We start from the raw sequence: 13,204 nt of genomic DNA on the forward strand, positions 1-13,204 counted from the left end.
AAGCATCAAATAAAAAAATATTTATCAGTAATGAAATCAGAAACTTTTGCCATAATTTTTTTTAAAAAATAAGTAAAGATAAAAAAGGTGCTTAACCATATGAATTTTGTTGTTCAGCTGCAGGGTGCAAGCATCAAAATTCACCCAATTGTTCAATTTAAATTTTTTCTTTACTTTGCATTCTTTAAGACAGAACACTGTTCTTTGACTCACAAACCATGCTTTAATGGCAATCAGTCCTCAATCAATTATGTCCATTTTTAGTACAAGTTATTCACCTTTAATGGAATTGATTGGAAGGTGTTGCTGACAAATAATTAGAATTAGTTCTTTGTGTTGGTGAGAATAATAATATAAAGAATATACCATCTGTAGCATAACCAAAAAATCCTACCATATTATCATGGACAAACCTTAAATTGACATATTTTGCCTTGATATTGATAGATTCGAAAAAAAAAAATTGAAGCAAAGATTCAAATATAAGCCTCGTATTTAAAATATTCAATCTTTTAATAGCCTCACGTTAAAGTCCCGCCCCACATCCTAAATATGCTCATCTACTGCACAAATACTATCTCTTAAAAATTCGAACATATGCTCGTAAAAGTCAGAACAAATAGAACAAATATGTGTGTGAGAGAGAGAGAGACTAACCTCATATCTGTTACACCCAAGAAATCTTTTTTTGAATTTGTACTGGTCTAGATATGTGAATATGAGCTCTCATTCCACAATAATAATTTCACCATGACTCATCTTTCCCTTTACCATCCCTTTCTATTTTTTGATCCTTGGCTTCGACTACTCTCCTTAAAAATGGGGCAAAAGTGTTGCAGCTCATTTTGTTTGGTCAATGGGGCAAAAATGACAGCAAGCAATTTTTTAGGTACCATGTCATATTTTTTTTTTTTAATTTCAAAAAATCATGCTGTAATAATTATTTTTTATTTATTTCTGTTAGCTCCTTCCATGGAACTGACAGAAGGATTTAATTGAGACTAAAAGGAATCTAAGAGATTTGATTGCTATAATTAAAATTAGAAGGACTAATGTAGAATTTAGACTAAACTAGAGGGGCTAATGCGGGGCTCACTCTAAATATTATTTGTAGGCATGGGGCTTATTTTAGTTTATATACCAATCTTATGTTTGAATCATCCATTATGCAAACTTTCTTGGTCTTGCTAATTTTAGGCACCTTCCAATATGCAGTACATGAATTCCTTCTACAGGTACCACATTCTATGTCCTACGTGGAGTACATGAATTCCTTCTCCTAGTAACCTTTGTGCTAGGTGGAATGATGCCTGTAACGTTAGCTAAAAGAGATTACATGGATAATTATTTTTCTTGAAAGATATGCTAAGAAAAATTTATCTAGCCCACTACTGCTGTACGGCAGCTCCTTAATCAATCGATATTTTGCGTTTAACAAAGAATACTGCAGGTTGCACCATATTCTCGTGCCCAAGAACTTCTTGAGCACGCAACAAGGGTCTCTAAACATTTCTCACTTTTTTTTGTTATTTTAATCCTAAATACCATTTGATTGAATATTTCAGATTACCATATCTGAAATTTATTTATCTAAAAAAATAATTATAAAAAAATATAATTTTTACTATATTTGGTTCACAAAAATATGATTTGAGGTAATCCTATACGTTTGGTTTGCAAAAAAATATAATTTTTACTATATTTGAAATTATTATATTTGATTTGGATAATTTTATAAAAAATATGATTAAATTTATAAATATACATTTCAATATAAAATAATTTTTTAATATTAAAATAATATTATCATTTTTAATTAATTTTTATATAATGACTATAATTATATAATTTTTTTATAATATATATTTTTTAAAATTATTTTATAAAAATTATTTATTGAATGAATTTGAAAAAATATTACAATAAATTCAATAATTATATATACAGATATTTTTATTAATTATAAATCATCATTTAAAAATTTATCAAATACTAATTTTTCATGATATTTATTATAACTTCTCCTTTCGAAAAATAAATATGATACATCAATTTTTGGTCATCTTTTTTTTTATTTTTTATATTAAATATAATAATTTAATATAAAATTTATTTTTGTATAGTAGAATAATCGCAACCAGACAGATGCTGAATATTATTTTAATTTAGTGAAAATGCCTTCAACTACTTCACCAATGAAACACCCACACCGTTAATTGCGGATCACGTGAGTCCCGGTCCATCCAGTGTATGACCGCATCTGGTGGGCCTCCTCGCTCATCAATTCGTGACCTCTTCCTGTTCTTTATCGCATCTCGGTCCACCGCAAACCCCCACCGTCCATTCGCTCTTCCCCACCCACATCCCTTTCCCTCTCTATTTTCCTCTTCCTCTCCCTTCTTCCCATCCGATCGAAGCCCTCGAATCCCCAATCCCCTCATTCCCCTTCTCTCTCCATGGCCTCTCATCCCCTCTGATCCAAGAGATTTCCCCTCATCAATGCCACAACTCATCCGTTCTTCGTGGATCAGATATCCATAGCCGAGCCAAGAGGGGCTCTCATCTCTTCCCTCCTCTCGGAGTAATGGATTCGTTCCCGTAGCACCCAGGAGATGTTCGAGTAGTAATCTCGAAGGTAACCGGTTCTGATACGAGTTCGAATTGCCCCACGCATAGTTCTTTTATTAACTGTGATCAAAGTCTGTTAATTTTTGAGAAGTTACTTCCTTTTTATTTGCGCTTTTTAACTTGGTTGAAAAAGCTTGTACTTTTATGCACACATGGCGAGAACTGTTGGATCGGCTTTTTAAAATTTTGAATATTGATGCAACCTTCCAAAATTTTGATTTTTATTTATGTTTTGAAGATGACGTTCTTTGAATTAAGATCGAGTAATGTAACCCATATGATCACACTGACTGATCCACTGTTCTTATGTGTTAGAGAGTGGATTTAATGGATGTCACCATCATGCATGTTGCGTTACAAGGATTCGGTTGGTTCATGTGTCAGACGCAGGTGTATGCCTGAGTGTTGGGTCCTTCTAGTATCCAAGAGTTTTTCTTACGCAATTGTGTCCTAGTGCTACCATTGTCCGTGTTCGGTTGTGGATACTGTAGGCTAAATTGAAGGGTCTGGGTAACATAGCATGCTGCATGTGATAAATTGGATGCTTTCAACCATAAACTGCAGATAGGCTAAATTTGATACTTTCATAAGTGGTGATCCAGATATAAATACAGGCAATTGGAGATGGTTAGAAATGCTTTGGAAGGTCTTGAATTTTTGATTTAGGAGCCATTTGAAGTCTTGTAAGTGGGGCTGCATGCAGCTCGAGTTGCAAATACAGATAAGTCCATTTGTTTGGATGCTTGCAACATAAATTGTAGAGTAAGTCGAGTTGGTTATTAAGCTGCAACTTATGGCTTTCTTGTGGTAGGTCGACTTGCGGTCAAAAATGACCATAGGGCAAGTTGCAGTCGCTCGATTAGGTATCTTATTATTCTTTTGAACTATTTTCTTTTCCCTCTCATTCTTGCCCTGTCTCCTCCATTATCTCACTGATTGCTGCATGTCCACCCACCCCTGCCCACTCCTTATCTTCGCCCAGGTCTCATGCCCCAACCCTTCCTCTGGACCGTCCTCATCTGTGGCACTGCCCCCTTTCTCCACTTTATCTTCTCTTGCTTCTCGTTTGTCACCTACCCCCTCCACGGCTACGTGGCCATGCGCTGCCTTTGTTCCCCCACTCTGCCCATCTCCTTCACCTTCTCCACCCCCCTCAAGATGCACACCGCTGCTTGCTCCCTCTCCACGGCACCTAGGTCTAGGCTTAGAAGGCCCTCGCTGCCCCTGCCTTTGACACTGACTTCTTTGTCCTAGACATCTCATCTTCATGTACATCGAGTGCTTTGACATGGCATTTGCTTGTAGGATGTTTGACAGAATTTCTCTGATAGATGCTTCTCTTATCCCCAAACTCTCCTCCAAATGCAAGAAGTGAGCTTTCTTGTAAGTCAACTACTACAACTTATGTTGCAATGCAATTTGAATGATGATGCAACTTTAACTCCATGACTCCAAACAACCCTTTAATTTGGATTATTTCAATGGCAATATTGGTTTTTAGCACATGGAATTTAATTTTATACATATAAATATTTTGATTCTATTATATCTGCATTTATGGATTAGCATGTGGACTTAAAGGTATATATGCAGGTTTAGCATTATATCATTTTAAAAATAGTGAGCATGCTTATTTAGCTAAAATCCCGTATTTGCTTTTTGTGAGCTTGCATTAATTCATCTTTCCTACTATATATTTGTGATCTAAGTTTAGTCACTAGACTTTCTCAAATGTTGAAGAAACCTCCAGCTATTACAACATTTTGATTGCTGAATTAGTCTCAGGACTCTTCCCAGATAATTGAAATAATTCACTACCTATGTAACAACCCATTATTTTTATGAAATGTTTTGGAACTTTATAACTTATTTGTGAAAGATATTTTGGTTAACAATCAATGCTGGCAGTTTGTCTATTGCTTCATACATGCTTGTTATCTATTGCCCATCCTTCTTTGTAGATATACTTTTTTTCCTTCAAATTTTTATGTATTTGTATATTTGGATGATGTCTTTAATTTTTATTTAATATTACTCAAAAATTTGATATTCTTGACTGGTGACTCAATTTGGTGTAAATTTATGTACATTACCATTTAGGAATTTCAGTCTTAATGTCTTCTATCATGGCAACTAAACTTCCACTTTAAAGCTCAAGGTCTATACCTAAAGCCATCTATAAGTCTATACCTAAAGCCTTGATAAAACATCAAACTCGAAATTGCCAACAGATGGTAGATGTTTTATTTTGCAAATCAAGCTAATCTGATTTAATTTAACTGACAGAATGTTCTCTAACAGTGGATGCTAAGGATGGAAGATGAATTAGTCAAACCCTGTATTTACTCCGAAGATGGCAGAACAGAAGTTACCATCGCTCCCATGGATATTGAGCCTTTTGTGGATGAACAAAGTAAAATGATGCGAAATCCAGACAAAGGAGAAATAATTGCATCTGGAGGTGACACAGATGCGGAACCATATGAGGGCATGGAGTTTGAATCTGAAGAAGCAGCGAGGACATTCTATGCTGCATATGCAAGCATGTGGGATTTCGCATCCGTATCAGTAGGTACACTCGTTCTAGGCGTGACAACTCTATTATTTCTCGGAGAATTGTATGTTCTAAAGAGGGCTTTCGTGAGGCTCGTGCTAATGAAGGTCTTTCTGGTGAGCGAAGACAGCGACAACGAGCAGCCACAAGGGTTGGTTGTAAGGCAATGATTATGGTTAAAAAAATGGGCCCTGAGAAATGGATTGTTACCAAATTTGAAAAAGAGCATAATCATGGGCCAGTGCCTCCAAGAAAAGTGGAGGTTAGGACAGTGCGCAGGAATGATGATTTTCTAGTACAATCTTACATCAGTGATGGAGGTGCTGTTCAGGAACCGTTTGAGGGGATGGAGTTTGAGTCTGAAGAAGCTGCAAAGACATTCTACATAGCATATGCAAGTCACATGGGTTTTCGTGCACGTATTAGCAAGTATTGCCGTTCAAGACGTGATAATTCAATTATTTCTCGGCAGATTGTTTGTTCCAAGGAAGGCTTTCGTGAAATTCGTGTAAAGAATGAGATAACAGATGAAGGAAAAATCAAGCGCCCTAGAGTGATAACAAGGATAGGATGTAAAGCAATGATTATTGTGAAGAGGGCAAACTCTGGAAAATGGGTTGTTACAAAGTTTGAGAAGGAGCATAACCATGATCTAAAGTGCCTCATCTTGAATCACATAGCAATGCTGGAGAAGTCATTAATCTGCAAGGAGCAATTATAAAGCCTGATGAGATGGTAATGGATGAATCTTCTGCTAGAACACAAGGAACAGGTCAAGAATCACTAACTGTCCTATACAACCAGTTATGTTGTGAAGCCATCAAGTATGCACAAGAAGGGGCTGCAACCGAAGACAGTTACAATGTGGCGATGTCTGCTCTGAAAGAGGCTGTTGAGAAGGTTGCCGCAGCCAAAAAAGCTGCCGTTAATATTGGACAACAAGGGCTACATATTGGTGGAGCTAAACAAGCATTTCTTGTTGTCCATCCAGCACAGAAAAAAGCTTTGAAAGACTTGCAGTGCTTGAATGAAGTCAAGCAGGTAATAACAGCACAAGAACTCGAGCATGTCCACCAGTTCTTTAATTTTTTGCTATATCATTTACTTCACCAAGTGATTCAAGTTAGTCCGATCACCCTGTTCAGGTCCCATTGATCCTAAACATAGCAAACAGTCAGTTATTGCATAATCCATCAGATGGTGTGCATACAGCCAATGCTACTCAAGTTTTGAACATCACAAATGCTGTCAGTGTACTAAAACAATCATTACCTTCCACACCACCTACGGAAGGGTTGATTGGAAATGGATTAGAAGGTTCTGATTTGCCTGCAGAAAAAAAGATGGCATGCACACAGTGGATAAAGATGTGGAACTTGATCCCATGATCCAGAAATCTCAGGTTTACTTTCACACTTATATAATTGCTTTGTATATCTACTTTATTTTGAAAGTTCTTGATTGTGTATCAAAAATCATCTCACTTGTGTTTATTAAAGGAGTACAATTCTGTCAAGAAATTGGGCAGTTGATTCCAATTTTCCATTATGTAAAAGTGATCTGACTTTAGCTACTAATGTGTTCATATTTGGTGGTCATTATCATCCCACATGCATTTTATAGACACTTATTATGTAGGTATGGAATATTTGGCAACACTCTAGATATTTATTCAGCAGGCTAATCTATTCACAGTATAGGTAGTATTTTTTTGTCGAAGTAATGGTAATGTGTTAGTAATTTGATTTGATCCAGCCCTGAAAGAATCTATGACTATATTCTGAGCATTGGCATGAAAACTATAACAAAAGAAGTTCAGTCTTTTTCATATGGTACATTGAGGACTAGTGTTCAGCAATACCTAAAAGTCCACTCCAAGGAATATATGGTTTTGAATTCATATTGCTGCCCAATAAATTTTAGATCAATGGTTGTCATTTATAAGCATAAATATAATAGAAGCTTCAACTGCAAGTTTAAGCAAGCAATCTTATGATCTTGTAGAACCCTATTAGAGTTGCTGACATGAATATTTTTTTCATTATTATCTTTCTTTATTGTGAAGTTTTTTGCATTAGTTTCTCTGTGCACCATTATCTAGTTTGCATTTTAAATTTGCAGAACTTGGATTCTACTGATGCAGCCAAAGCTGACTCCACTCCAAGAAGTGGCAACAACTTAACTAGTCCAGGTTCCTCTGAGACACAGCTGGTGGCTATACCTGCAGTGCCAGTGACGCTCTATGTGCCTGTGATGGGAAGCTTGCCAATGTCTTGTTCAGGTTGTTATCAGTGATTTCTTTCATCTTACATACTTTAAGTAACTCTTTGAGAGATATTATGCTTTCTGTTGTTTTCTTTTCCCTTCAAAATATCTTTAGTACTCAGTAAACAATGCTGTAATTATTTGGAGAAGGTACGAGGACATAATTTATTGATCCCATATGAATGTAATTTAACCATTGGTGCAACTTTATTTGAAGTATCTAAAAGTCCCTAAAATCCCAAGAAATGCATTTGGGGAATAATTGATTATATGGTTGTTAAATGTTAACTAATATTTTCTCTAGTAGTACTAACTAATATACATTCTTCTGCGACTAATATAAGTATCAAAATTGTTTTCTAAATTTGGGTGAAATAAGGGATATCTCTTGGGAATTTGTCTGTCATCTTGCAACAACCTGCATGCTACATTCTTTCCTAATATTAGTCATTTAACCTATCACTGATAAGATAACCAATGTGTTAAACCATATATTATTTTAAATTACATTGGAAAGTGTGTGACAAATTAACACGGCATATGAAGTTTAGAGTCGCTTGCAATTTAGAAAGATTGGGCTTGGAGATTTATTTAATTGTTATTAAACATGAAGACGCATGATGTCAAAAGCTGTTGATGGCTGCTTGAGTTTCATCCACATTTACTTACATCTTCCACTAAATGTCTTGCTTCAATTTATTGTCCATGATTGACTTTGACCATCATTACTTGCTTCACTGGTTGGTCGGTTGGGGTTCAAGTTTGTAATTTGAACTCTTGAACTAGGTTTTCCTGGGAGGATTTTACAGTCCTTGTTCATGAGTTGTCATATTCAAGACAGATGCAAGTATCAAATCCAGAGACATATCATGCCTCTGAGTATCAATTAGTTTTTCATGAGTTGCGATATTTACAGAAATGTTGAATGTTATTTTTTTTTTTAATTTTAAAGATTGTATAAATCAAAAGGCCAGAATATAATTTATTAAGGGCTTTTTGGTACATTCTTCCCCATCGTTACTCCTAGATTAGCTTAAGGGTATAAGAAGCATGAGAATTCAAAAACTCTAATATCTGCATCCTTGGCTGGTTCATCCAAAAATCTTGACTTGGATAATTTTAGTGCAGGTGGGTCTCCCACCCCTTTTCAAAATATTTTAATATGTACATCCTTGACCATGAAAAGAGCGAAACTCTGCTTCTTGTTGCATTTCAGTGAGCTGAACTCGTTGTTGAAAGAGTTCAACTCTTTTCTAATTAGTAATGCAACATGACATTTGAGAAGTATCCAGGTGTTTGATGTGCATTGAATTTGCCATATGTATCCAACTTAGATTCTTTGACTTGGTTGCAAGTGTATTGGTACCATAACCATAATCATGTAGCCTTATTCCACCCAAGCTTCTAATCTCAGATTGAGTTCTTGCTTGACATCAGTTTGCATCAGAATCAGGTATCCATCGATACGATAAATCTTATATATCAGCTTTTAAGGTAAGGTTGTGTAAACCTAAATATCGAAAGCATGGGTCGATTGATATATGAATATTGGCAGATATTGATAATTTTTTTTTGCCATCCAAGGAAAGCGAGATCACGGTGAAGATAAGACAGGGAGGAGGATCGACTGTGGTGGTGCAGAGGAACGATGGTAGTGGGTGGAATGTAGAGCAATGCAACAAGGATGGGGGTTGCCAGATCTGCAGCAGAAATGCAAAGAGGGAAGGACGATGACTGGGTGGAGAAGGCATAGCAAGGTGGGTTTGGGGAGAGAGAGAATTATGGGAAGAAAATGAACTCTAGATCATTGTTTTGGTTGATCTAGTCCATATTTTATACCAAAAAAGCCAGATTTTGAGTTTTCTTTAAAGATCTATCAAGCCACTCATCTAACCAAAGATAAACTGTCATCTTAGGCTTCTCTGCATCAGCCAACCACTGAGATGGTTTAGATATTGGTCTTTAAAAACCTCGATCCCAAGTATTTGTGTTTGGTTACACAAGTGTTTGATAATGAAACTTGAGTTGTTTGATATGAGGTTTACTAATATGGTGGTTTGCATTTCCCAAGAGATAATAGAAAAAGGATTTTACATAAAAATATAGGAAATGTTGGAAGAAAAAACTGATTGTGCATTGATTGATTGTGTTGGAATCATATTTGACCTACCTTGAAGATAACAGAGCATTTGTTCATGATTTCTTTTCAATGAATTAAGGTCATCTATGTAAAAGTACAAGTAAATGTCAAGAGAGATGGGACAAAAGATGGTACATAAACAATGAAAGGAGAGAAGATAGAAAAAACAACATAGATGAAATTTAGCAGCAAAATAGATATCATACATTCAGGACCCTATTGAGTAAATCTCCATCTAAATTCTTAATCTGCCTTTTTTCTTCAGGTTAGATTAAGGTTTAGTGATAATCTATCTTTCTATACCAAATTTCATTTTGTGATTTATTAACAGGTTAGGTGATTTGACATTTAATTTAATAGCATTGAAAGAATGAATCATTATCAAGTATCTTTGTGAGCTTGCAAATGAGTTGATTGTGATGGGAACAATATACAATATTGTTCATGACTAGAAGACAACCTATCATTTTGTTCATTAGAAAAATCATATTAGATATCTTGAAGTCATGTGCATTAATAGCAAGAGAAGATAATTTTAGGGGAGGGAGAGGCTTGGAAGCAAAGTTAGTACGAAAAAGATAGCATGCACAAAAAAACAATTGGAGAGGATTACTTTAATAAAACCCTGTATTGCATTGTTAACTTGGAAGATAAATGCTTCGAATTATATGTGGTGTCTTTATGAGATGCATATTGGATATCAATACTTGTTGGATACTTCTTGGATATGTGTCCCTTACTTATGTTAAATATTCTATTTTTCAAAACTGAAAAAGAGATTTGGATAATTCCTGGATACACTCATGATACTTTTGAGATACTTCAAAAGTATGAGGAAAGGTTTTTACTCTATTCTTTTGTGAATGTTAATCTTTCAATAATGATGGTTAATTTTTGAGTTTATGATGCTGATAATCAAATATAGTGTGTGTCTGCAGAGTTGAGCAATGACCAGATGATGAGTTTGTGGAATTTCATGCTAGTGTATAAAATATGAACTAGAATATTCTTAAGATGTTTTTTACTTTTTTGTAACGAATGCTAATATTTTAATAATGAATGGTTAATTTTGGAGTTTGTGATATTGATACTCAAATATAATGTGGGGATGGTTGTATACAGATTTGAGTAATGACCAGGTGATGTCTATGTGGAAGTTCATGCTAACATGTAAAATATGAACTAAATTATTTTTAAAGCCTATTTTGCTTTATGGATTTTTCTTCTTTCTGCATATATGTAAAAAAAAAATATATACTTATTGGTGCATCCTTGCAGTATCATATCCACTTTTTATGATGTGCTATATCAGCATATCCATATCATGTCGTATCCATTTCCCATATCTGTGTTCATGCTTCCGAGGTTGTCAATAGCCTATTTTGTATTAGGCATTGCTTGTAGCTGGTTTGTTTTAGAGAGACTCATGAAGAAAGATTATTAAGAATGGAGTTAAATGTTGGTTCATATCAGCCACAGTGTACCATATCAGTAAGATATTGGCACCAGTATGTCTTGCCGTATCAACATATGGCATGCACTTCACTTTAGTTATGTTGGCACCAATATACATAGCGTATGGTGATACAGTATGATATCAGCCCATGCTATACCGGTCAGTACTGGTATAGGTATTGATATTGGTACTTCACCCGTTGATTAAGATGGATTACAAGAGGCTTGGGAGAGAAGTAACAAGAGGTGGGAAAGAGTTTTGTGAGAACCTGGTAGAAAGATGGAAACAAATAGTATCTTTGGGCATTAAATGAATAAACACCCTTGCATGATTTGCCTATTGTATTGTATTCTCTCAAGCCATTATCGAAACTAGTTCGTTTGATGTCTCTTACGCAGTTTGCTAGTCTTTAAGTGGCTTAGGTGATTTGACATTTATTCTCCATCCATAATAGTGCTAGAGAAATAGAAATGTTACTGGATTTGGAAAAGATGTATGATTGCCTAAGAATGTTATGATATGACAGTATGACTTGAAATGACCTAGCATTTATGGATGAAAGAAATACTTTTGGATGACTTGAAGGCATCTACATTAAAATATCAAGATTTTAACATTTCTTGTCAATAATTTTATTCAAGATTTTAAATTCCATAGGACGGAACAGTCATGATTTTTTTATGGAACGGGACACGCCGCTATCCCTCTCGTCCTGATACTTGGGATAAAGGATGTCTTAAGGCATTTCGATTGGGATGTTGGGATGTTAGCGGGATGGCCTTGTCCCGGCACATGAGATGGTATCCTATCCCGGTGTCCTGCAGGACATCCCGTTGGAATCTGAATTTTTGATTTTATTATTAATTATCTTTCTTTTCTGGTTGCTAAATTACCTGCACTATTATGTTCATTCTTTCCTGTTTTTACCAATTCCAGAAAAAAGGATTATTTAGGGATTTTAGCTATTTACAAGCAGACCTTTCTTTTTTCAATATATGTTTATGACATCAAATAATATCTTCTGGCTATTCTAGATGCTTAATGGACATGCACCTATAAGATTTTTTCACCTATGCATGGAACGCCTTCCAGTTGCTATGTGCATCTAGCATGGGGTCAGATGAGAGAACTTTGATGTGCAAGATTTATGGTCTCTATGGCCATATGGATACAACATTCCTTAGCTATTATGTCTTAATTCTTTAGCTAGGAATGCTTTTTCTAACAATGTCTCCATCTGCTGAACTGAAACAGTTGGAACACCAGGAACTCCAGGCGGATCATATGCACTTGTGGCAGCTCCATTGAGGCATTGCCAGTTTCTGCTCGCCCTGCAGGACCGAGCTCTCAATTGCAGGATGCATCCTTTCAGCCAGCAGCAGCAGTTGCATCTAAGAGTGGTGTACTGGCTCTGGCTCCATCCACGGGAAATCTATCAGAACACTGCAAGCCATACACAGGCCCAAATCCTCAGGTGCATGCAACAGCCATTGCTTGCGGTGCCCGTGTAGTGCCCCCCAAGGCCGCTGCTTCAGTGATCAAGGCTATTGAGGCCAGGATCAGATCTGGAGGAGCTTCAGTTGCCAAGTCAGCACTTACAGGTGGCTGCAAATTACTTGCTGCCCAGAGTCCTTGCCCTTGTACCATTGAGGATGGCAAGAGAGAGCATGCATCTGCGAATGTCATACCTGAAAGCCAGGCAGGAAGTTTGGAGGAGATGAAAGGGCAAAAAATTGAGGTTGGCCCAGAGGAGTTGATGGTTGATCCTGACCATTCTGCAGTTGAAAATGATGGGCAGGATGGGTCTCTTTTCGAGAGGCAGGTTGAATTGCTGGGTACAGTTGGGGTTTCTGATGATCTATCAATGTTTGAGAAGAGAGCTTGGACAGAAATCAAATGTGATTGAAATGCAGATTGTCTCCACTAACCTTGCTTTGTAACATACAACCCCGATGTACTTATTGTATGAATAATTTACTGACATGGGTAGGTTCTGTTTGTAAGAATTATATTTAATCAAAATAGTAGTCTTGTTACTCCCAGAATAATCACCCAAAATTTGATGCTAGATGTGCCCAAATGTGACTGCTGATTTCACCATTGCAGAGATTGCCAGGCCTTTCGCTATTATGTTCCGGACCTAAAGCTTCTGCCTACAAAG

At 36.1% G+C, this 13,204-nt stretch overlaps 1 non-coding gene across 1 annotated transcript; it reads left to right on the top strand.

Annotated features, from left to right (window-relative positions):
* Positions 1-2,323: 2,323 nt before the first annotated feature.
* LOC105042954 (uncharacterized) lies at positions 2,324-13,111 on the top strand. Its single transcript, XR_012140934.1, has 5 exons — positions 2,324-2,635; positions 4,930-6,223; positions 6,328-6,584; positions 7,304-7,463; positions 12,298-13,111. It is a non-coding gene; the product is annotated as an uncharacterized protein (transcript).
* The last annotated feature ends 93 nt before the right edge of the window (positions 13,112-13,204 follow it).

The sequence above is a fragment of the Elaeis guineensis genome, chromosome 4, assembly GCF_000442705.2.
Source record: "Elaeis guineensis isolate ETL-2024a chromosome 4, EG11, whole genome shotgun sequence".
Lineage (NCBI taxonomy): Eukaryota > Viridiplantae > Streptophyta > Magnoliopsida > Arecales > Arecaceae > Elaeis > Elaeis guineensis.